Source organism: Schistocerca gregaria, chromosome 1 (assembly GCF_023897955.1).
Source record: "Schistocerca gregaria isolate iqSchGreg1 chromosome 1, iqSchGreg1.2, whole genome shotgun sequence".
Taxonomy (NCBI): domain Eukaryota; kingdom Metazoa; phylum Arthropoda; class Insecta; order Orthoptera; family Acrididae; genus Schistocerca; species Schistocerca gregaria.
Window position 1 is genome coordinate 376,325,988 of NC_064920.1, and position 24,382 is coordinate 376,350,369.

The following is a 24,382-nucleotide window of genomic DNA, read 5'->3' on the forward strand; positions in this document are numbered from 1 at the left end:
CATCTTTACAATAATTCTCTATTATTCCAATTTCGAAGAGCACATGAGAAAAACACACACTTAATCTTTCCGTGCAAACTCTGATTTCCCTTATTTTAATTTAACGCTCGTTTCTCCCTATGCAGGTCGACGTGAACAAAATATTTTCGCAATCGTAGAAGAAAGTTAGTGATTGAAATTTCGTGAGCCACAGCTAAAAACGCCTTTGATTTAATGATGTCCATCCCAAATCGTGCATCACGTCGGTGACACTCTCTCCCTTTACCTCGCGTTAATACAAAATGTGCTGCACTTCTTTGAACATTCTGAATGTACTCCATTAATCCTATCTGGTAAGTATCTCTGACCATGTAAACATACTCCAAAAGAGGACGGACAAGTGTATTATAGGCAGTAGGCTACAGTAGATGGGTTACATTTTCTTACTGTTCTGCCAATAAGACGTAGTCTTTGTTTTGCCTTCCCCACAGCAATTTCTATGTGTTCTTTCCAATTGAGGTTTTTCATAATTGTAATTCCAAGGTATTTAGTTGAATTTACGGCCCTTATATTTAATTAATTTACCGCATTTTCGGACTTTAACAGATTACTCTTAGCACTCATGTGGATGATCTCATACGTTTCATTATTTAGGGTCAATTGCCAATATTCGCACCATACATATAACTTTTCTAAACCTTTTTGCAATTTTTTTGGATCTTCTAAAGATTTTACTAGACGATAAGCGAAAGCATCATCTGCAAACAGCCTAAGATTGTCTCCTAAATCTTTTAGTCAGATAAGTAACAGCAGAGAGCCTGCAGCACTACCTTGGGGAACGCCAGAGATCACTTCTATTCTAATCGATGACTTCCTATCCATCCCTGCGAACTGTGACCAACCCTGACAGGAAATCACGAATCCAGTCACATGACTGAGACGATATTCCTTAAGCACGCAATTTCACTACAACCCACTTGTGTGGTACAGTTTCAAAAGCATTCTAGAAATACGGAATCAATTTGAAGTCCATCGTCAACAGCTCTCAACACTACGTGCGAGTAAAGAGATAGTCGTGTTTTACAAGAGCGACGTTTTCTCTTTGTGGTAATTCACAATGTTCAAACACAGTATATACTCCAAAATCCAACTGCATATCTACGTTAATTATATGGGCCTGTAATTTAATGGATTACTTGTACTACCATTCTTGAATATAGGTGTGACCAATGCAACTTTCCAGTCTTTGGGTACGGGTCTTTTGTCGAGTGATCAACTGTATATGATTATTAAGTATAGAGCTATTACATCCGTGTACTCTGAAAGGAACATAATTGGTCTAGAGTCTGGATCAAAAGACTTACTTTTATTAATTGATTTAAGTTGTTTCGTTACTCTGAGGTTATCTACTTCTAAGTCACTCATTTTGGCAGCTGTTATTGATTCGAATTCTGAAATATTTAGTTCGTCTTCTTTGCTGTAAGATTTTCGGAAGACTGGGTTTGGTAACTCTGTTTTGGAAGCACTGTCGTCGATAGTATTCCCATTGTTGTCACACAGAGAAAGCATTTACTGTCTTCCCACAAGCATACTTTAAATAGAAGTAGAATCTCCTCCGATTTTCTGCCAGGTATCGAGATATAGTCTCGTTGTGGAAACAGTTATAAGCATCTCTCATTGAACATAGAGAATTTGGACCTTCTGTAAAAGATCGACAATCTTGGAGATTTTTCATTGGTTTAAATTTGACGTGCTTCTTACGTTGTTTCTGCAATACTATTGAAACCCATTTTGTGTACCAAGGGAGATCAGCCCCATTGTTTGTTAATTTATTTCGTATATACTCCAAATTGTTGTCGATACTATTTCTTAGAATTCAAACCACATCTGGTCTACACTTACATTGTTAATTTGGAAGAAGTGGATACTTCAATGGTGAACTCCATTTTTATAATATATTTCACTTCATCATCATTAATGAACACACTGAGTATTGAATCACTGCTTGTAACTGTGTAACAAACAGCTCTTGGGTAAAGATTGTAATTTAGTAACAGTAGACTTACACTATCTGACTTTCCACAACACTTAAAAATAACAGTGGTTTCGCCCTTACACAAGAAAGGCGACAAGTTAAGGCCTAATAATTTCCATCCTATATCCCTTGTACCAGTACCACCAAAAGTAATCGAATATTGTATGGTTTTAGAAATTTCTGTGCATTTAGCTTGACATGGATTTTTATCAGAATCCTAATACAGATTCAGGCTGGCCTGTCTACAATTAAGGTAGTCAGAAATATTGTATCATTTATATTAAACTAATCTGAATGTAATTACCTGCATGAAGCTACACTTGAAGATCTTAGTAATCCTATTGACTCGGTGAATCACAGAGACTTATTACAAATGCTATGGCAGTATGTCATGAGAATAAAGTACGTTCTCTCACTGAATCTTACTTGGATGTAAAAAAAAGCAAATGATAGACTTCAACAATTTAAGATCATATGCTCTAAATATCACAAGAGGTGTTCTACAGGGATCTATATCGAGTCCTCTGTTGTTTATCATTTATGTAAATCATCTTCTGTGTGTGGTAAAATTTAAATCAGTTCTTTATGCAGCTGATACTAATTCTATAATACCAGGGAGAGACACAGACACATTAAAAACACAAAGTGAAGGACAATCAAGAGCAGCTAATGAATGGTTTGAAATCAATGAGTTAACAATAAATCACGACAAAACAATGCGTATAATATAGCAACAGACAATAAATCAGTGAAGCTCCAGGTAGTTTATCTCAACTCAGGGTTAACGTGTGAGGCACATATGAATTTTATATGCACAAAGTCAGCTAGAGTCACTTATTTATTGGGTAATCTTAGAACTAATGTTAGTGATAATATTTTACTTACTTCAATCATGCCTAATTCTGCAAACATCTGACATATGGAGTATTTCTTTGCTGTTACTCACAAGGAGCAAAGGAAATCTTTGTTTGGCAAAAAAGGCCATGAGGTGCATCTTAGTAATTTCTGCCAGTGGAGCTTATTGCAGAGTGCACTTTAAAAAGCTGAAAATACTGTCTGTCCTGTCATTATTTATATTAAGTTGTTAACTATGCATAAAAGAAAATAACACAAATATGCCTTAAGAAAAACGACTCACTTACATGAAATAAAAGATAGCGATACCTGCAGCTGGGCTTCATAGGAGAATTAACAGCTACCAGTATTTAGGAGTTATGGTTTTTGATTCATTGCCTCCACAGGCATATGAAGTGGAGACAATGTTTCTTATGGCACTGTAGTTTACATAGGCTGTGTTGTTCTTCCTTGATTCATCATTTTCAAGCAGCAACAGTTCAATGGTGCTTGAACAGTGTAACAGTTTATAACACTTTGGATGACTTAAAGTGATGAAATATGTGTGTAAACTCCCACTTCTTTAACGATACGACTTACTTGAGATTCTCAGCCGATTTTTCTTGCTGATTAGATTGCTGCTGCAACCTCCTTTTCTCTTCTTCTCTGAAGTATATTTGCTAGGAACAGTAATTTCTCAAGACTCTTTCTACTTATATAAAAAATAATAAGTAGACTTATGCAGTTGCTTTTGCTTCACATAACGATGTATATTCAAGTATCAGAACTTTTACAAATGTCATTCTCCACATAAAAAAGCACTGTCAAGTAAGTCTCTTCGCGTATCCAAAGGTTAGAAACAGAGTACATTTACACATAATACAAAGTTGGCTTAATAAACCAAGTCCTTTTTCATTCTGAATCTGAATACACGTCTTATTCTTTCCAACTCCAAAGCGAGCAATCATTTAACAGTATTTCAACTGTTCTTATTTTTTCCACTACAATAGTCAAAGTTATAAACAGCACAGCACCTTGTTCTTTCACTATGGCTTCCATGGCGCTACCGGCAAACACTTGTAAGTGCCGTTCGATCGCCGCATCTACAGTCGTCTCATGATAAACTTCAAACCTGCGCGCACAGACAGGTGATGTGGAGTAAACAGGGTTCCTTTCTCCCATTCACAACTAAAATATTGGGTGTTGGAGACAGCGGAAGGACGAGTGGTTCTAGAATTTACCCAGAAATACTCAAAGTACAACAAGTTTTTAGGTCTTACTTACTGGTACTGCTCTTTGTTGAAATGCAGTTTACATACAGACAAATAAGCATACAGTTCAGTTTGAAAGATGTAATCAAAACTAAATAAATGTGAGATTATAAATGAATTCTTATGTTTACTGTATTCAGTGCAGCTGAAGTGTGTTTTAAGTACCAGTACCTACAAAACGATAATCAGCCAAAACACAGTGACACTTACCACAGAACGTTTATTCAGTATCCAGTTTTGTCCGTAAACAGCTGATATCCATTTATGACTCAAATTTTCCTCAGGTGAAAAGCAAAATATGCTGGCTTTATGAACATTGTCGTATTTGCTTCTGGAATTTAGTGTAAAACACTTTTGGGACATTTTAATGGAGTACAGTCAAATCTCCAACACAAACAAGATAGACTTCCATTCACTACAAACACAACAAACACTGAAAATACAAAGTCTATGAATGCTTCAAATCATTCTTCTTCAGTTAGACAACGCAACATAGCTGCAGACCCCTATAGGGGGATGTCATTGCCTCCACAATGCTTACCTGTAGGTCACAGACAGGCCTGTCCATTTCCTTAATCCACATGAGTACTCATTTGCCCTTTGTATTGTGACCAGAATGTGCAGTCAATAAAGGTACTTGAATAGATGCTGATGCCAGAAGGTGATAGCTACGAAAATAGATTATGCTGAGAAAACATTGCTGATGTTGTCAATCTATTGACTTCAGAAGGTCATGTGAAATGGATAACATCTCCAGTAACAGGTAGATACAATCAGCCAAGACCCTGCGGCCTTAGAAAGTTACATCACTTTTGTAAGTGCACTGATGCATTTATCTTCTTGAATAGTATAGAAATCAGTCATAAATAATATTTATCCGGATTTCAGTCCCTGTGTAGTCATCTTCAGTGCACCAAATATAAGGTAAAATGTTTTAACCACTTTTATATATAATTTCATCTATGGTGTCGAGGGAGCTGTAATTCAGAAATTCTTTTAATTAGTTTAGTAATGGTTGCTACCCATCAGACTGTTAATGCTGTTTAGCAGATGTCTAAAGATTTTTGTGGAAGCATAGTTCAAACCTATCCATGACAAGGTCAGATTTAGTCTGGAATAATGAAGATCATCCTATCTTCTAGTGTTGTAGCTATGCACTTTGCTATTATCTTTGAACTGGGATGTGTTGTTAATAACAAATTTCGTAAGTGAATATCTGTTTTGCTAAAGTACTATGAATATCCCAAGTTCCTTAAACAAATGTCTGCAAGTTGATTTTGGGTGGGCTCAGCTATTATTCTGATTACATGCTTTTGTGCAATGAATACTTTCTCTCTTAATGATGAATTACCCAAAACATGATGCCATATGAAAGCAGTGAATGAAAATAGGCATAGTTGGCTAATTAACTGATATGTTTATCACCAAAGTTTGCAATAACACTAATAGCATAAGTAGCTGAACCTAACTGTTTCAGGAGATCATCAATGTATTTCTTTCAACTCAATTTCTCATCAATGCATGCATCCAGGAATTTTGAATATTCTGCCTTAGCAACAAACTTCTGTTGAAAGTCTATATTTATCAGTGTTGTTATGCCATTTACTGAACAGAATTGTATATACTGTGTTTTCTCAATATCTTGTGAGAGTTCATGTACAGAGAACCAATTAATAATTATCTAAAAACATTATTTACAGTTTCCTCAGCTAATTCTTGTTTGTTGGGTATGATTCCTATACTTCATCATCAGCAAAAAGAACTAGCTTTGCAACTTCATGAACAAAAAGTGGCAAGTCATTAATATGTATTAAAAAGAATGAAGGACCCAAGACTGAACCCTTTGGGACACCATTCTTGATACCTCCCCATTTAGAGGACTCTGTTCATTTCTGCAGACGATCTGTACTGTTAATTTCAACCTTCTGCATTCTTCCAGTTGAACATGAATTAAACCATTAGTGCACTGCCCCAATTTTATGATTCACACAGTCAAAAGCCTTTGAGAGATCACAAAATATATGTGTGATGCTCAGTTGATTAGAGCATTTAATATTTGTTCATTGAAAGAGGATATCGCATTTTCTGTTCAAAAGACTTTCTGAAAACCAAACTGACATTTTGTTAGCACATCATTTCGACAAACATGTGAAGCACTGTCAAATATATTACTTCTTCATGAATTTTGGATACAGCTGTCAGAAGTGCGATTGGGTGGTAGTTGTTTGTTTCCCTTTTTTGTTAGTTTCCCGTTTTTATACAATGGTTTACCAATAGCATATTTCGGTCTATTTGGGAAAGCATCCTGTTTCAATAAGCAACTACATATGTGGCTGAAAAACCTACTAATCTGTTGGTAACAAGTTTTTAATATTCTGTTGGAAATGAGCTTTTACTTTGGAGTGAATTTGTTATTTTCCTAATTTCAGTAGGAAATGTGGACTGAATTTCAATTTTACCAAATTGCATAGGTATTACCTCTTCCCTATACAGCATTGCATCTGCTAATTAATAGTTTGTTTCTGTTTTCTCGATGACACTTAAAATCGATTATTAAAAATATTTTCTACTTTTGCCTTTTTGTTAACTGGCCTTTCATTCAATTTGATAGAAATACAGTCGTCCTGTGCTCTTGGTTGTCCTGTTTCCCCTTTAACAATATTCAAAATTGCTTTAATTTTATTATTAGAGGTGCTAATCTCAGACATAATCCACATACTTTTGGACATTTTAATAACTTCTTAATACAGTTCAGTAATTTTTGTAATCTTTGACTCTTTATGGATCATTACTCCTGCTAGCTATAAAAGACATTTGCCTTTTCTATTTGCAAGATATTTTATTCCTTTAGTAAGCCATGGTTTTTTTAGATGGTTTCTTACAATAATATTTCACTATTGTCTTAGGGAAACTGTTTTCAAATATACTTACAAAGGTATCATGAACTAGGTTAAATTTGAAATTAGCAGCAGGTGCCATGTACATCCCATCCCAGTCCGACTGTTGGAAGCTTTCTCTAAAATTTGGAATTGTTTAATAGAATGCCTTATTTTGGATAACTGTTTTGCATTACTATATTGATCTATGTCATATACTGTAACTAGCTGTGCATCATGATCAGACAGACCATTTCTAAAAGTAAACGTTTTTGTTCGATTGCATTTATCTTGCCATATAAAAATATTATCTATCAGTGTGCTGCTTCCCTATAGTACCCAAGTAGGAAAATCAGTAACTGATGGCCAATTGAAAGAAACAATAATACATCAAGGTCAAGCTTTCTATTTCAGAAAATCTACATTGAAATCGCCATAAACAAAAATTGGATTCCCTCTGTCTGACAGACAGCACAATATAGAATCCAAGTTTTTTATAAATAGCTGAAAATTTCTCAATGGGGACATATACACAGGTACACTTATAAAAATACAATCATTTAGTTTAAGATCAGATGCACATGCTTCTATATGTTGCTCTACACAAAAATGTTTACACTATGATCAGTTTTGACATATATGGCAACTTATCCTCTCTCCATAGTGTCTCTACTTTCATGTGCTGAAAACTGATATCCACCTACATTTACCTTCTGCATGTTTGTGACTATATGACATTCACACAGGTATAGTACATCTGCACCACCCTCAGTTTCTAAATCTTCTAAGTAAACAAGAAGCACATCTACTTTTCTAATCACCTGATATTCTGATGCTTATTATAACATTATTTTTCACCGTGCTTTTATGAGAATCTTTTGAAAAACTTACATTATTTTTCACTTTAATTTTATGAGAATCTTGTGATCAGGTCTAGTACCTGACTGTCTGAGCTCCTCATTAAGCTTAATTTCATTCAATGTTGAATCATTGGAGACTGATCATAGACTAAAAAACAGGTACTCCCAAGAGTTATAGTGCCAGCCTTAAATATTTTGCTAATTCCCAGCCAATTTAGCACTCTCTCTCCTACTGAGATATAGGCCATGCCTTGTGAAGTCCCACCTACAAATAGCATCAAAGAAATCAAACCTATGCCTGACAAAAAAGCTGCCAAAAGCAGCTGATCAAACACCATATTGACCCTACGGACAGAGCTGTTCAGTTGGGGCCGATCATATTGCATGAAAGCAGGAACCTAGCCAACATCTGTTTCGTTTGTTGCAGATGCTATTTTACCAGATCACACTCAATATTGTAACCCTGACCCCTATCAATACTGTTTCCTTCTCCACCACTGATACAACATGACCTTTCTCAGTAAAACCGTTGCACAATGATCCTAAATACTCTATCACTTGGCTAAGACGTGCACTGAGCTTGAAAAATCTTATGACCTGGTACCGGCCATTTAATTTTTCCTGTGAGATCTGGCTCACACCTTTTACATGGCTGCTACCTAACAACAGCACTTTCCTCCTACTTTCTATGTTTTTAAAAACAGTTAGTTTCCTGGTGAATGTCTGCTGAGTGTTAATTACACTTACATCTACAATCTATTGTTTGTGCCAATGATGAAACTGTCAGGTACTGTTCTCTTTCTTTGGTCCCTGTTTCTCGCTACCTCTTCCCACCTGTCTGAAACCTTCTCCCCCCTTAACCTCACCAGTCTCTCCCTAGCACTATATCCAGTTCAGCCCTAGTGGGCTGTAATCTTCCCTTCCTGTTCAACTTATTCCTATTTCTTGAACGTACTTTGCAACGCCAAATGCCATGGAAGAAACCCATTTACGTCCCCAATACCCATACCACTACATCCCCCCCCTCCCCCCAATGTACTGATCTGTCACTAAAGCTGCATAGAATCCTAGAACTAACTTCCCACGGCAGCTCAAAAACTCTTGCTCATGATTGTTTACACTCTTTTTACAATGTTTATCTAGACAATAATAGTAATATTCTACCAATGACAGGTCACAAAAGTCACTGAAGTTATCTTGGACACTAATATATGTGTACACTGTAAATATAGTAACGTAATGCACTTAAAATAATATCAAAATTCAAAACTTGAATGCCCAACAAATTAGCCCAAATATCGCTTTTGTGCGATACGGACTTTACTAGTTTGTAGAGTAGGATAACTATTGAATGCACAGAGGCGTTCAAATTATCATTCTTCCCACGCTCCATACTTGAATGGAACAGGAAGAAACCCTAATTACTGGTATAATAGAATGTACCCTCTGCCATACAACTCACGTTGGTTTGCAGAATATACATGTAGGTATAGACATAGAAGTAAAAAACAAATTACATCAACCTCTATCACCTACGGAAACTCCACATCATGCACAATGTTTTGGAAGAATTGTGTATTTATAATGTCGATTCTTTCACCAACAACAGAGCGACCCTTTGCGACATATGTCTTGTTTATTATTCGAGCTTTCGCCAAGTCCACAGTATACGTGAAATTTGAAATAAAATCAGTACCTGAGATAGGCTGAGTGATATTGGCGGCCACAATTTTACACTTGAAATGCGAAGTAAAATCTGTAGTAATCGTTAAGGTTTTGTGGCCATGGTGCAAATAATAGAGTTATTTACAGCCATTTAATGAAGAGTTTCATTAGATTTCACATAAGTTCTACACGAGGAAGAGAGTATGCTGACCCCTGGGTCACTGTCGATCAAGAAAACCAAACCAGAAATTTTGTCAGAAATATATAATCACCATGCTGCTCTAGTGTATATAGAAGGTACTAGTGATTGAGTCGTTTGAGCAGATGTTCACTGCTATAGAAGGCGACGTGCATTTATTTGTATATAGCCACGAGAGCTGCCTTGATTGCGGTAGCCATTCTAGCAGAAGAATTAAAGCAGAAGCCCGTTGCATGTTCAGCTGGTTCAGTCATTGCAAATCTGAAAACTATTGCTGTCTTTTCTTTCTTTAAAAGTGACAATCTGCCCATTTCATACTCGTTATTTACACAGCCTTATGTATTACGAATATTATGAAGCTCCTCTAAAGCTAAATATGCGTACTAATCGTCTGATATGTGTTCCAATTTGTCAAGGCCCTGTTGGTCCAGATTGTCCCACTTCTCAACGGCGATTCGGCGTAGATCCCTCAGAGTGGTTGGTGGGTCATGTCGTCCATAAACAGCCCTTTTCAACCTATCTCAAGCATTTTCGATAGGGTATATCTCTGGAGAACATGCTGACCACTCTAGTCGACCGATGTCGTTATCCTGAAGGAAGTCATTCACAAGATGTGCACGGTGGAGGTGCGAATCTTCGCTCATGAAGACGAATGCCTCGCCAATATGCTGCCGATATGGTTGCACTATCGGCCGGAGGATGGCATTCACGTATCGTATAGCCATTGCGGCGCATTACATGACCAACAGCGGCGTACATTGGTCCCATATAATGCCACTCCAAAACAGCAGGGAAGCTCCACTTCGCTGCACTCGCTGGACAGTGTGTCTAAGGCGTTCAGCATGACCAGGTTGCCTACAAACACATCTCCAACAATTCTCTGGTTGAAGGGATATGCGACACTCATCGGTGAAGAGAACGAGACGCCAATCCTGAGTGGGCCATTCAGCATGTTGTTGGGGCCATCTGTACTGCGCTGCATGGTGTCGTGGTTGCGAAGATGGACCTCGGCATGGACGTCGGAAGTGAAGTTGCGCATCATATAGCCTATTGCGCACAGTCTGAGTCGTAACACGACGTCCTGTGGCAGCACAAAAAGCACTATTCAACATGGTGGCGTTGCTGTCAGGATTCCTCCGAGCCATAATTCGTAGGTGGCAGTCAGCCACTGCAGTAGTAGCCCTTGGGCAGCCTGAGCGAGACATGTCACCGACAGTTCCTGTCTCTCTGTATCTTCTCCATGTCCGAACAACATCACTTTTGTTCACTCCATGACCCATGGGACTTCCATTGCTGAGAGACGTTCCTGGCACAAAGTAACAATGCGGACGCAATCAAACCGCGGTATTGGCCGTCTAGGAGTGGTTGAACTACAGACAACAAGAGCTGGATACCTTCTTCCTGGTGGAATGACTGGAACTGATCGGCTGTCTGCCCCCTCTGTCTAATAGGCACTGGTTGTTCACATCTTTGGGCATGTTTAGTGACATCTCTGAACAGTCAAAGGGGCTGTGTCATGTGATACAATATCCACATTAAACGTCTATCTTCAGGAGTCCTTGGAACTGGGGTGATGCAAAACGTTTTTCGATGTGTCTATTTTGTCCGCATATGTGCATATTTATGACTTTCCTAAAATTACCAACTCATAAATTTTGTTTTATAGGTGTAGGCTGCTGCTGGTGAGATTAAGTCACCTTTTAATTCTTTCTTAAGTGCGTCAGACTTGTTTATGGTTTTTATTCGGCAATGAGTGGTATGTTGCTTTTACCAGATAACCAATGTGTTTTGAATATTCATTCTCACTTCCGTATTTCATGCTTAATTTGTAAATGACTAACAATTACGAGTCACAGAAACTGTTAGAAATGTGAAGACAGATGACAGATTTTTTGCAGATGGCAGGATGCAAACCAAAACTACCACCTTCCTCATCCACCACAGTTAACCATTACCCTCTACACCACAGCTTTGTTTCCGTTTTATTATAGACTTTTGCTATAGAATTTTATTTACAAGATAACAAATTACGTTTTACAAAACACCTAACATCTTACACTATTTAGTAAGATGAGTGTTCTCATTTTTTTGGTATTGTTCAGGTCATTGTTTCCATGGGTCTCTGTATTTTGTGAGTGTCTCTCAAACTGAGTTCGTTAATGCTTACCTATGACGTTTATATATTAATTTAGCTTTTTTGTAAAGCCAGATGCACTACATTTATACATTTAAATAGAAGGAAATCAGAAAACACTTAATGCACTAAGGAGCTAAATTATACTAAATAAAGGAAAAGTAATAACAATAATACAGTATTTTCACTTAATACTACTTTAGCTGTAGTGATATTTTCTGTTGTGTATGATTTCTATTTTGAGGTCTATATAAATGGAATAGTGAGCAGGTAATAATTTCTTTTCCTATTGGATTTGTTAGCACAGGGATGTAGGATATTTCCTGGTTTCCACTATATGATAAGAACTGTTTCAGCATTTAAAATTATGTGGTATTTTAACTGCATGCACAGTCACGGCTAGTGTCCACATCGTGGCACTGCGTTTCGGTATGTGCAACGGTTTCACGTTAGGGACGGTGAGTGCCGTGATTTGTACGTTGCGTGGGTCGCTCCTGTTTATGTGGGCTACCATTCTTTTGGATGCTGCCCATATATTGCTGCTTTCCCTACATGGGAACCACTGTTCTGTGGTATCGTTTTAGTTGAAAATTTCACAGTTGGGCGATTCCTTTTTATGACTCAGGGCCAGCCTCTCGTTAGTTGGTATGGCGTTGTACACTACGTTGTACCACTTAGATCTGTCGTGCTCCAATATTGCTCGTTCTGAGATGCTTTTCCACACTACTGGCCAATTGTGCTCTGGAAATTTTATCTCGATTCATTTTTTTCTTAGTTGCCCTTTTAGTGCGCCGAAGATGTAGTTTGCAGTCTGTAGTTGTGGGTTAGCCAAAATGGCGAGTGTGTAGCTCTTGTCAAGTGTCAGTTGCGCCATGTGCCGCATCTTGAAATGGATATGGCTGGTGCCTACTGGCGCTCCCTGTCACTGAGGCCTGCATAGGTATTTATTAGGCAGGCCGTGATACTCTCTCCATTCTTGTTCTCCATTTGGATTGCTCTGTGGAGCAACAGTGCTGCACATTTCGTCTTCACGTCAACTAATAAATGCTCTCAAACCTCAGTAAGTACGTCGCCTGTGACACCTTCAATATCTCCTACCTCCACAACAAGTAATAGACAGACCCTCGTAGCACTCGTGCAATTTCTGTTGTTGCAAGTAGTGTCTGAGCCACATACCAGGCTTTCGACAGCATCGTAGTGTGGGTGAATTCCACTCTTTGTCCCAATGTTAGATATCATTTCGCATGAGTCCTGGCGAGCCCTTTTATTATGTGTAGAGTTGTTCGCCGTTTTGTGCTGCCATCCTTAGTGGACATTTTTTATTTCTATCCCTAGTGTTTTATGAATGTCAGTTATTCGGTATCACTGCTTGTTGGTTGTCAGACTTCCGTTGCCAGCACTGTTTTCCTGGGATTCACTTTTGCTCCTGATGCGTTTTGGAAAGTTCTTATGACTGGCTCTATTTTCTCGATGTCCTGCTCATTGCTGACAAAAATTTCCACATCATTGGTGTAGGCCCTGCATGCGACTGTTTGCGTTCCAATTTGATAACCATTTAACCTGGCTGCCGTTTCTGTAGGAGTGGGTCAAGTGCAGCCATGAAAAGCGCCACAGACAGTGGGTAGCCTTGTCTCACTGACTTCCCTAGTTTAATTCTTCTTGTTGTCCATCCATTTATGGTTGTTAGTTATATGGCGTCCGCTTAGAAGTTTCGTATGATTTGAGTAAATTTGCGGCCGAATCCGAGTCTCGTCAACGTTTGCAGTATGTACCAGTGGCTGTTCCTGTCGAAAGCCTTGTGAGAATCAAGAGAAATTATTGCAGCGGTCGTTCTGTTAGTGCAGTGTGCCCAATCATCTCTCTGTATGCGCAGGCAGCATCAGATATGCTCCTTCTAAGCGCTGCACACGTTTGCCATAGCCTAATGGACTCCATTAATGCTGTCTTGATTATTAGACTCGACACAGTTGAATAAGTAATAGTGAGTAAAAGTCATTTAGTGCCAGTAACTATATTTGCACTTCAAGGTAAAATACGTTGAACACAACAACCAACAAACATTATATTAAATATATAAAAATCAGAGCATACAACAGCACCAGAGAGGTCTATTATATTTCACATGATACACTTTGCCACCGTCTCACACGAAATATGTTGTTCACGCAATTCCAACACACCACTTCACAAGATAAACCAAATAGCTCCACAATCTTCTGAAACTTCTCTTTGTCCAAGGGTTTTGTCAGAAGGTCAGGCAACATGACCTCTGTGCGCTGGTAGACCACAGGATGATCTATCGCTCTACGTCGTCCCGAATAAAATAGTGCCTTATATCAATATGTTTTGTCCTAGCACTAGTGACATCATTTTTAGCTAAGTAAAACGCTCCTTTATTGTCACAGAAAATCGTTATGGGTTCCACGATTAAATTGGGTTCTGTTTTAGATATTAATGTTCTTAGTCACAATGCTTCCTGTGTGGTGTAAGATAGCGCCGTATACTCGGCCTCTTTGGTGCTCAATGCAACAGTTTTTTGCCTTTGACAGGGCCATGAAATGAGGCCTCTCATTAATTTAAACCAGCAGCCAGTAGTAGAGTGCCCATCTCCCAATTCACTCCCCCAGTCCACATCCCTGTAGGCTTCTAATTTTGCAAAACCTTCTCCACAGTACCTTAATTCGTGGTTTTAAGTTCCTCTTAGATATCGGAATATCCTTTTCACAGTTTTCCAGTGCTTTTACTTTTGGTCTGTGCAAAATCTGCTCACTGTATTTGTGGCAAAAGCAATGTCAGGTCATGACGTTTGAGACAAATACACTCCTGGAAATTGAAATAAGAACACCGTGAATTCATTGTCCCAGGAAGGGGAAACTTTATTGACACATTCCTGGGGTCAGGTACATCACATGATCACACTGACAGAACCACAGGCACATAGACACAGGCAACAGAGCATGCACAATGTCGGCTCTAGTACAGTGTATATCCACCTTTCGCAGCAATGCAGGCTGCTATTCTCCCATGGAGACGATCGTAGAGATGCTGGATGTAGTCCTGTGGAACGGCTTGCCATGCCATTTCCACCTGGCGCCTCAGTTGGACCAGCGTTCGTGCTGGACGTGCAGACCACGTGAGACGACGCTTCATCCAGTCCCAAACATGCTCAATGGGGGACAGATCCGGAGATCTTGCTGGCCAGGGTAGTTGACTTACACCTTCTAGAGCACTTGGGTGGCACGGGATACATACGGACGTGCATTGTCCTGTTGGAACAGCAAGTTCCCTTGCCGGTCTAGGAATGGTAGAACGATGGGTTCGATGACGGTTTGGATGTACCGTGCACTATTCAGTGTCCCCTCGACGATCACCAGAGGTGTACGGCCAGTGTAGGAGATCGTTACCCACATCATGATGCCGGGTGTTGGCCCTGTGTGCCTCGGTCGTATGCAGTCCTGATTGTGGCGCTCACCTGCACGGCGCCAAACACGCATACGACCATCATTGGAACCAAGGCAGAAGCGACTCTCATCGCTGAAGACGACACGTCTCCATTCGTCCCTCCATTCACGCCTGTCGCGACACCACTGGAGGCGGGCTGCACGATGTTGGGGCGTGAGCGGAAGACGGCCTAACGGTGTGCGGGACCGTATCCCAGGTTCATGGAGACGGTTGCGAATGGTCCTCGCCGATACCCCAGGAGCAACAGTGTCCCTAATTTGCTGGGAAGTGGCGGTGCGGTCCCCTACGGCACTGCGTAGGATCCTACGGTCTTGGCGTGCATCCATGCGTCGCTGCGGTCCGGTCCCAGGTCGACGGGCACGTGCACCTTCCCCTGACCACTGGCGACAACATCGATGTACTGTGGAGACCTCACGCCCCACGTTTTGAGCAATTCGGCGGTACGTCCACCCGGCCTCCCGCATGCCCACTATACGCCCTCGCTCAAAGTCCGTCAACTGCACATACGGTTCACGTCCACGCTGTCGCGGCATGCTACCAGTGTTAAAGACTGCGATGGGGCTCCGTATGCCACGGCAAACTGGCTGACACCGACGGCGGCGGTGCACAAATACTGCGCAGCTAGCGCCATTCGACGGCCAACACCGCGGTTCCTGGTGTGTCCGCTGTGCCGTGCATGTTATCATTGCTTGTACAGCCCTCTCGCAGTGTCCGGAGCAAGTATGGTGGGTCTGACACACCGGTGTCAATGTGTTCTTTTTTCCATTTCCAGGAGTGTATAACAGACTCCCCAGTGCTTCTAAATATGGAACATTTGTATCACATTCTTCATCTGTCTCATTTATATTTAACATTAGAATCACTCATGACAAATTTGTTTAAGATTTTTTCTGTATATGATTGATTTACGCTCAGTTCTTGTCTCTCTTCATCCTTAGTGATCTAGGTACCTAGATAACGTTTAACTTCTCCCAAATCATCCACCTTAAACTTGGTTTGAAACTGTATCTTAAAAATTCTCGTTTGGCTTTCGTTTTCAGTCAGGACAAAAAAGTCGTCCACCCATATTGCCATTATCACTATCCCTTCTCTTCCCCTTTTATGGTGTATACTGGGCTCTGCCTTAGAGTGCTTCATATTCTTATTTATTAGAGTTTTATTTAGACATCGATTCCAGCAATTTACACTCCGTTGAAGTCCATAAACATTCTCCTCCTCCAATTCCCCATTTCAATGTGCTGTCCTTACATCCATATGATGAACTGTTAAATTTCGTTTTGCTGCTAAGGCTAAAGGATATCTCAATAAGGCATACTTGATTACCGGTGAAAAAATTTATTTGTAATCTACCCCTCGTTTTTGTGAATATTCTTTTATTACAACTCATGCTTTATTCAATTGAATTGGGGAGAAGAGGAATTTGTGGCACAACTTGACAAGAAGAAGGGATGGGTTGGTAGGACGTGTTCTGAGGCATCAAGGGATCACAAATTTAGCGTTGAAGGGCAGCGTGGGGGGTAAAAATTGTAGTGGGAGACCAAGTAATGAATACACTAAGCAGATTCAGAAGGGCGTAGGTTGCAGTAAGTATTGGGAGATGAAGAAGCTTGCCCAGGATAGGGTAGCATGGAGAGCTGCATCAAACCAGTCACAGGACTGAAGACCACAACAACAACAACAACAACAACATGCTTTATATCTTGGAGATGAATTTTCGAGGCTCTTCAAAGTGAATACCCATCTTGCCTGTAATAGCTTCTTATCTGCTGGCATATTTACCCATTCAAAGGTTTCGTTCTGAGATAAAGATTCCAATTCCCTCTACAGCGCTTCTTTCCATTCTTGAGAGTTCAGGCCGCCCATTGCTTCTTCTGCTGTTGCTGGCTCATCATTAAAAGACTGGGCTGCATATATCTCAAAATCCGGATATTCTTTCGGTTTTGGTAAGTGAGAAGAATGCCTTACATTGTTCTCTTCATTTTGTTCTCCCTCAGACTTATTGTCATCATAAATGGTCTCCATTTGCCTTTGATTATGCTTTTTCTGTTCTTAATTTCATCCTTCTTCACATAAGGTTTCACCCTTGGAACTAGGTGCAGTTAACTTAGTAGTATTGCCCTCTTCAGAGACCTTTCTATTTTCAAATAATACTATGTCTTTGCTTGTAGCTATCCTTTTATTCAATGGATCCATTAATCGGCAGCCCTTTGAAATACACTTTTTAGCTTTTGGGTCCCATTTTCCCCTCAGCCGTTCTGAAATGTGCGCCATTGCATCACACCCAAAAACCCTTATATTGCTTAGGTCAGGTTTCTTTCCTATCCATATCTTGTAGGGGATTGTATTCCTTAATGCTTTGTAGGTGATATATTGTTCAAATATACTGCCATTGATACTGTCACTACCTAAAAACATTTTGATAATCGAGCTTCAGTTGTCATGCTCCTTTCTCTTTTGACAATGGTGCTATTAGCGGCTCTACTGTATGGTAGTTTGATCTGATGTTCATGGTTAATGTAATCTCTCCCATTATCAGACCTGATGATCTTACTCTTCTTTGTTGTCCACCTTTCGACCATATTACGATATTCCTGAAAAGTGTCACTCACTTAGTCTTTGGAACTAAGAAATTAAACATAAGTATATCGTGAGTAATCATCAATAAATGTAAGAAAATTATAATTCTCACCCATGGTTTCACACTCCGTCAAGCCACATACATCTTCTTTCTATTTAGGTGCCCAAGTCTGTGGTGCAATAAAAAACTTTCCCCTGAGTATACTGAATGGCTAACATTTCTATGATTACTGTCAATGGTCTCCAACTTAAAAATACCCCTATCTTTGCTTGCTGTAGCTATAACTTCACCATTTTCACTAATTTCTCTTGCTCCATGCGTGTCAAAAGTTACTGTATTTTCCTTCTTGACATTTTCCACTACAGACAATAGGTTAGTCACTACATTTTTTACATAATGAACATGATGTGCTGTAAGCATACCAGATTCACCATTTACACTTACATGTAGGTCTAGTTTCCCAGCCAAACGACATTGGGGCTTGCTACCATCAACAGTAGATATTCCATATGAGTCTTATTTTTAACATCATGAAGAAGAGATTTGTGTTTAACACTATGCACAGATGCACCTGAGTCTAAAATCCATTCCAGTTGACAATTACCCACATCTCCAAAAGAATGAAAACATGAGCGTGCCTTACCTTTATTATTGATCCCTTTCTCTGGACTATCAGCAACATGCCTCTTGCGCTACATGTCTGACATTGGGTTTACTTTTTCTCTGCGCTGAGATGCAATTGCCCCTTCTTCTGACATCTATAGCACCTCACTGATTTCGTCCTTTTGTTTTTTGAATAAAGAGCAGATGTAGTTTCCTTCTCCAGTACGTGACAGCTTGAAGTACTCTTTACATCCTGCAGGATTTTCATTTTAACACCATCGCGCATGACTGGTATACCTCAGCTTTCCAGACCCATAATCATGGTCGCATATCTTTAGGGCAGTTCTGGCAACAGTGTGCCCCGGTCCATTTGCCAGCAATCTCAAACCCTATGTTTCTCAGTCGGTTCGACGTGCTATTATTTTGTTGATGTATTCGTCTTCACTCTTGCATTTGTCCAGCCGAGTGGTAATTAACTCACGTAATAATCCTACTTTCCTTGTAAGACCTCCATCCTCAAATGCACTTTGTAATTTGTCCCAGACTTCTTTCGCTGTTGCAGCTTTTTCAATGTGAACAAATCCACTGAATCAACCAGTAGTATCAACTTTGATTTTGCCTTGATATCCAACTTGCCTAATTCTGATCTGTGGATTTCATTGTCCCATCCACCACATCCGATAGATCGTCCAATGTAAATACGAGGGGTGTTTGAAAAGTCTGTGCAAAGCTCGAGAGATGGCAACGGCGGCTCGTATCGAGGTCATGTTCAGTTAGTAGCATCTCTGGAAAGAATGCACACCAAGTTTCAGCCATATTGGTCTATTTGTTTGGGTTTGGCATTCTTGTCAATCAAGGAAGTCGAGTGATTGTCAAAAAATGGACGAAAAAGAATTTCGTGTGGTGATTAAACATTACTCTATAAAAGACAAAATGTCTCAGGAGACTAAAGAGAAGCTTGATAGACATTATGGTGACCTTGCACCTTCAATTAGAACAGTTTAAAAGTGGTTTCAAAAATTTCGGAGTGGCCATATGGGCACAAGTGTTGCTGAACGTTCTGGACGCCCTGTGTGGTGGATGACAGAAGAGTTAACGTGCTTGAGATTGCTAGTGCTGTGGGCATCTCGAATAAACGGTTGCATAATATTTTGCATAAACATCTGGACGTGAGAAAGCTATTCGCAAGATTGGTTCCATGGTTGCTCACGCTTGACCAAAACCAGAATCGTGTGAAGTGTTGCAAGGATGTTTTCCAGCTGTTCAGGAAAAATCCGTAGGACTTTAAGCGTCGTTTCGTCACCGTGAATGAAACATGGATACATTACTATACTCCTGAGACCAAAGAACGATCTAAACAATGGGTTACCAAGGGAGAATCTGCACCAAAAACGGAGAAGACCATTCCTTCGGCCGGAAATGTTATGGCGACTGTCTTTTAGGATTCGCAAGGGGTAATCCTCATAGACTATCTGGAAAAGGGTAAAACTAACACGGGTGCATATTATTCATCGTTATTGGGCCGTTTGAAAACCTAGCTGCAAGAAAAACACCAGCGATTGGACCGCAAAAAGTCCTTTTCCATCACGACAATGCACCAGCACACACCTCAGCATTTGGGGTCGCAAAATTAATGGAAACAGGATTCCAACTCGTTTCACACCCCCTCTGTTCTCCAGACTTGGCTCGCTTCGACTACTATTTGTTCCCCAATTTGAAGAAATGGCTGGCAGGACAACGATTTTATTCAAATGAGGAGGTGGTTGCAGTAACTAATAGTTATTTTGCAGACTTGGACAATTCCTATTATTCGAAGGGATCAACAAATTAGAACAGCGTTGGACGAAGTGTATAAGTCTAAAAGGAGACTATGTCGAAAAATAAAAAAGGTTTGTAACAAACACGTAAGTAGTTTTTGTTTTTGCACGGACTTTTCAAACGACACCTGTACACTTCTACTTCCAATTCCCACATTGCATAGTTTTCGCGACTCGTAAGTCTTTCGATTGCAGAATTTGTGTTTCGCTCATTTTAACAGTAACTTTGATCTTTTTTAGTGTAAAGAATAATACCTAAAGAGTTGCGTTCGTCTTTTAAGGGTAACTCACACTTCACGCAAGTGCACTACTTGGAACTTTTCTAATACTTTCTCATTACTATATCATGGCTACACTTATTCCAAATACATCGCTGGGCCAATACCCTATTGGAGTCGACACAGTTGAATAAGTAATAGTGAGGAAAAGAAATTTAGTGCCAGTAACTATATTTGCACTTCCACCAAAGACAACAACCAAGGAACATTATATTAGACACATAAAACGCATGAGTGTACAATAGCACTAGAGAGGTTTCGCCACCGTCTCACACGAAATATATTGTTCACACAATTCCAACATTAATGTTTTCTGCAAGGCATTTTGCGGCAATCTTGTAGTCTGCATTCATCAGCAGTATGGTTCTGAACTCCTCGATCTGTTTCGATTTCTATTTCTTTGAGAGAATACTGTCCCTTCCACGAGGGAGGCTGGTACTGCTGCCCCATTTAAAATTTCGTTTGCCATTTCGGTTAGGAATCCGCTTACTAGGTCCAAGAGGTGGCTGTAGAATTCCGTGGGGATCCAGTCGGTGCCGTTTGTGCTGTTTTTGAGGATGGCTCTCACCACGTCCTCAGTAACTTTTTCGGTCAGGATGTTGTCTTCATTCCTCTTGCTCCAACGTGTTTCTAGTAGGATGTCTGTCGTTTCGGCGTCGTCCGTCTATCCGCTTCTGAAGACTTCTCTGAAGTGATATTCTACGTGGTGTAGGATTTCTCGCTTAGTCGGCAGTTTGTTTCCATACTGTCACGGAGTTCAGTAATGACTTTGCTGTTGTACCTTTGCCTTTCCCTGACTAAGTGTGACAGGTTCATCCTTGATGATACCGTTTGCTTGGCTATGAGCGATAAAGCCTTTCATTCGCTGTCATTTGATGTTTAGGAGACGTGCTTCCAACCCACTCACGCATGTCAGGTAGTGTGGGTCGTCTGTAGGGACGTTCAGTGCGTCTTTTAGACACAGTGCGTAGAAGTCTGCCATGCTGTTCTTCCAGGAAGCTTTTCCCGCACTGTATCTGATCAGTGATCTTCTGATTGCTGCCTTGGCAAGTTCTGCCCACCACTCTATAGTGGAATTGTATGAGTGTACCCTTCTGAATATCATCCTAACGTCTCCTTTTATTTTCCGTCTCGCTTTCTGACCAGGGATCCTTCTTCATGGTAGGTGAATTTTGCTCTCGTATGCACAGTGATCAGATAAGATCACTGGGCAGACTTCTATGTGTGATACAGGGGCGACAAATTTTTTGCTTGTGTACACCCTGTCTAATCTGCTTTACCCCCTATTGTAGTAGAAGGTAAACTCCATGTTTTATTTGTTGTGCAAACGCCATGAGTTGCCGAGTTTTAGACGCCTTATCAGATCTTGCAGCTCTTCAAATACACCCCTGGAAAAGGAAAAAAGAACACTTTGACACCGGTGTGTCAGACCCACCATACTTGCTCCAGACACTGCGAGAGGGCTGTACAAGCAATGATCACACGCACGGCACAGCGGACACACCAGAAACCGCGGTGTTGGCCGTCGAATGGCGCTAGCTGCGCAGCATTTGTGCACCGCCGCCGTCAGTGTCAGCCAGTTTGCCGTGGCATACGGAACTCCATCGCAGTCTTTAACACTGGTAGCATGCCGCGACAGCGTGGACGTGAACCGTATGTGCAGTTGACGGACTTTGAGCGAGGGCGTATAGTGGGTATGCGGGAGGCCGGGTGGACGTACCGCCGAATTGCTCAACACGTGGGGCGTGAGTTCTCCACAGTACATCGATGTTGTCGCCAGTGGACAGGGGAAGGTGCACGTGCCCATCGACCTGGGACCGGACCGCAGCGACGCATGGATGCACGCCAAGACCGTAGGATCCTACGCAGTGCCGTAGGGGACCGCACCGCCACTTCCCAGCAAATTAGGGACACTGTTGCTCCTGGGGTATCGGCGAGGACCATTCGCAACCGTCTCCATGAACCTGGGATACGGTCCCGCACACCGTTAGGCCGTCTTCCGCTCACGCCCCAACGTCGTGCAGCCCGCCTCCAGTGGTGTCGCGACAGGCGTGAATGGAGGGACGAATGGAGACGTGTCGTCTTCAGCGATGAGAGTCGCTTCTGCCTTGGTGCCAATGATGGTCGTATGCGTGTTTGGCGCCGTGCAGGTGAGCGCCACAATCAGGAATGCATACGACCGAGGCACACAGGGCCAACACCCGGCATCATGGTGTGGGGAACGATCTCCTATACTGGCCGTACACCTCTGGTGATCGTCGAGGGGACACTGAATAGTGCACGGTACATCCAAACCGTCATCGAACCCATCGTTCTACCATTCCTAGACCGGCAAGGGAATTTGCTGTTCCAACAGGACAATGCACGTCCGTATGTATCCCGTGCCACCCAAGTGCTCTAGAAGGTGTAAGTCAACTACCCTGGCCAGCAAGATCTCCGGATCTGTCCCCCATTGAGCATGTTTGGGACTGGATGAAGCGTCGTCTCACGTGGTCTGCACGTCCAGCACGAACGCTGGTCCAACTGAGGCGCCAGGTGGAAATGGCATGGCAAGCCGTTCCACAGGACTACATCCAGCATCTCTACGATCGTCTCCATGGGAGAATAGCAGCCTGCATTGCTGCGAAAGGTGGATATACACTGTACTAGAGCCGACATTGTGCATGCTCTGTTGCCTGTGTCTATGTGCCTGTGGTTCTGTCAGTGTGATCATGTGATGTATCAGACCCCAGGAATGTTTCAATAAAGTTTCCCCTTCCTGGGACAATGAATTCACGGTGTTCTTATTTCAATTTCCAGGAGTGTAGATTCAGTACTGGGATCTGGTCTTCTGGCGCGGCAACGCAATTAATATCTCCCCTAGCAGAAGATTGTTGTTATTGTGTGGGTGGAGTTCGAAAATGCGTTGGTTGAAGAACTGATTTATTGCACTGTTGTTCTTGTCCCCGACGGTGCATATATGTTTATGAACAGCTTTCCTGCTATTACTACTGCTATGTTGCTTCCGTCTACCATTAGTTTCGGTTCTCATGTTTCTATTTCTTCTCTGACCATAATAGCCATCCTTCATCGGGTTTCAGAGTCAGTGTTGCTGAGTTGGGTTGGGTTGTTTGCGGGAAGAGACCAAACAGTATAGTCATCGGTCTGATCGGATCAGGGAAGAACGGGGATGGAAGTCGGCTGTGCCCTTTCAGAGGATCCATCGCGGCATTTGCCTGGAGCAATTTAGGGAAATCGCGGAAAACCTAAATCAGGATGGGATTGAACCGTCGTCCTCCCGAATTCAAGTCCAGTGTGCTAACCACTGTGCAGTGTTGCTGAAAACTCTGTCTGACGTTCTATGGTGCAAGAGATCTGAAAGTGCGTCTAATTTCACTGAGAAACTCATTCTGTTCACATTCCATGAGAGGATTTGTGCATTGTTTTACCTTGCATTCACAGTGGTGGGCGTCACGCACTTTGCGGGGGCAGGGCAGATGTGTGCTGTAGCCAGTCAGGCGATAGGATGACGTCCACGTCCTCGGGTTTGCTGGTGGGCGTTTTCGTTTTTGAGGCTGGCGTGTCTGACACTTCTGCAGCAGATGTATCCATCCGTTAAGGGTTTTCTTGGCCCTTCCTGACGCCTTTTCTTTCAGGTTTTGTCGGCTTTTGCCATTACATGTTGATATCTTTTCTCTCGTCGTCAGTCTCTTTGAGTATGAGAGCTACTTTGTTGAAAAATTTCTTTATGCTGATTTCGTGCATCTCGCTGAAAGTCTGCATTGTGTTGTTGCTGGGTCCGGCTGTCTGGC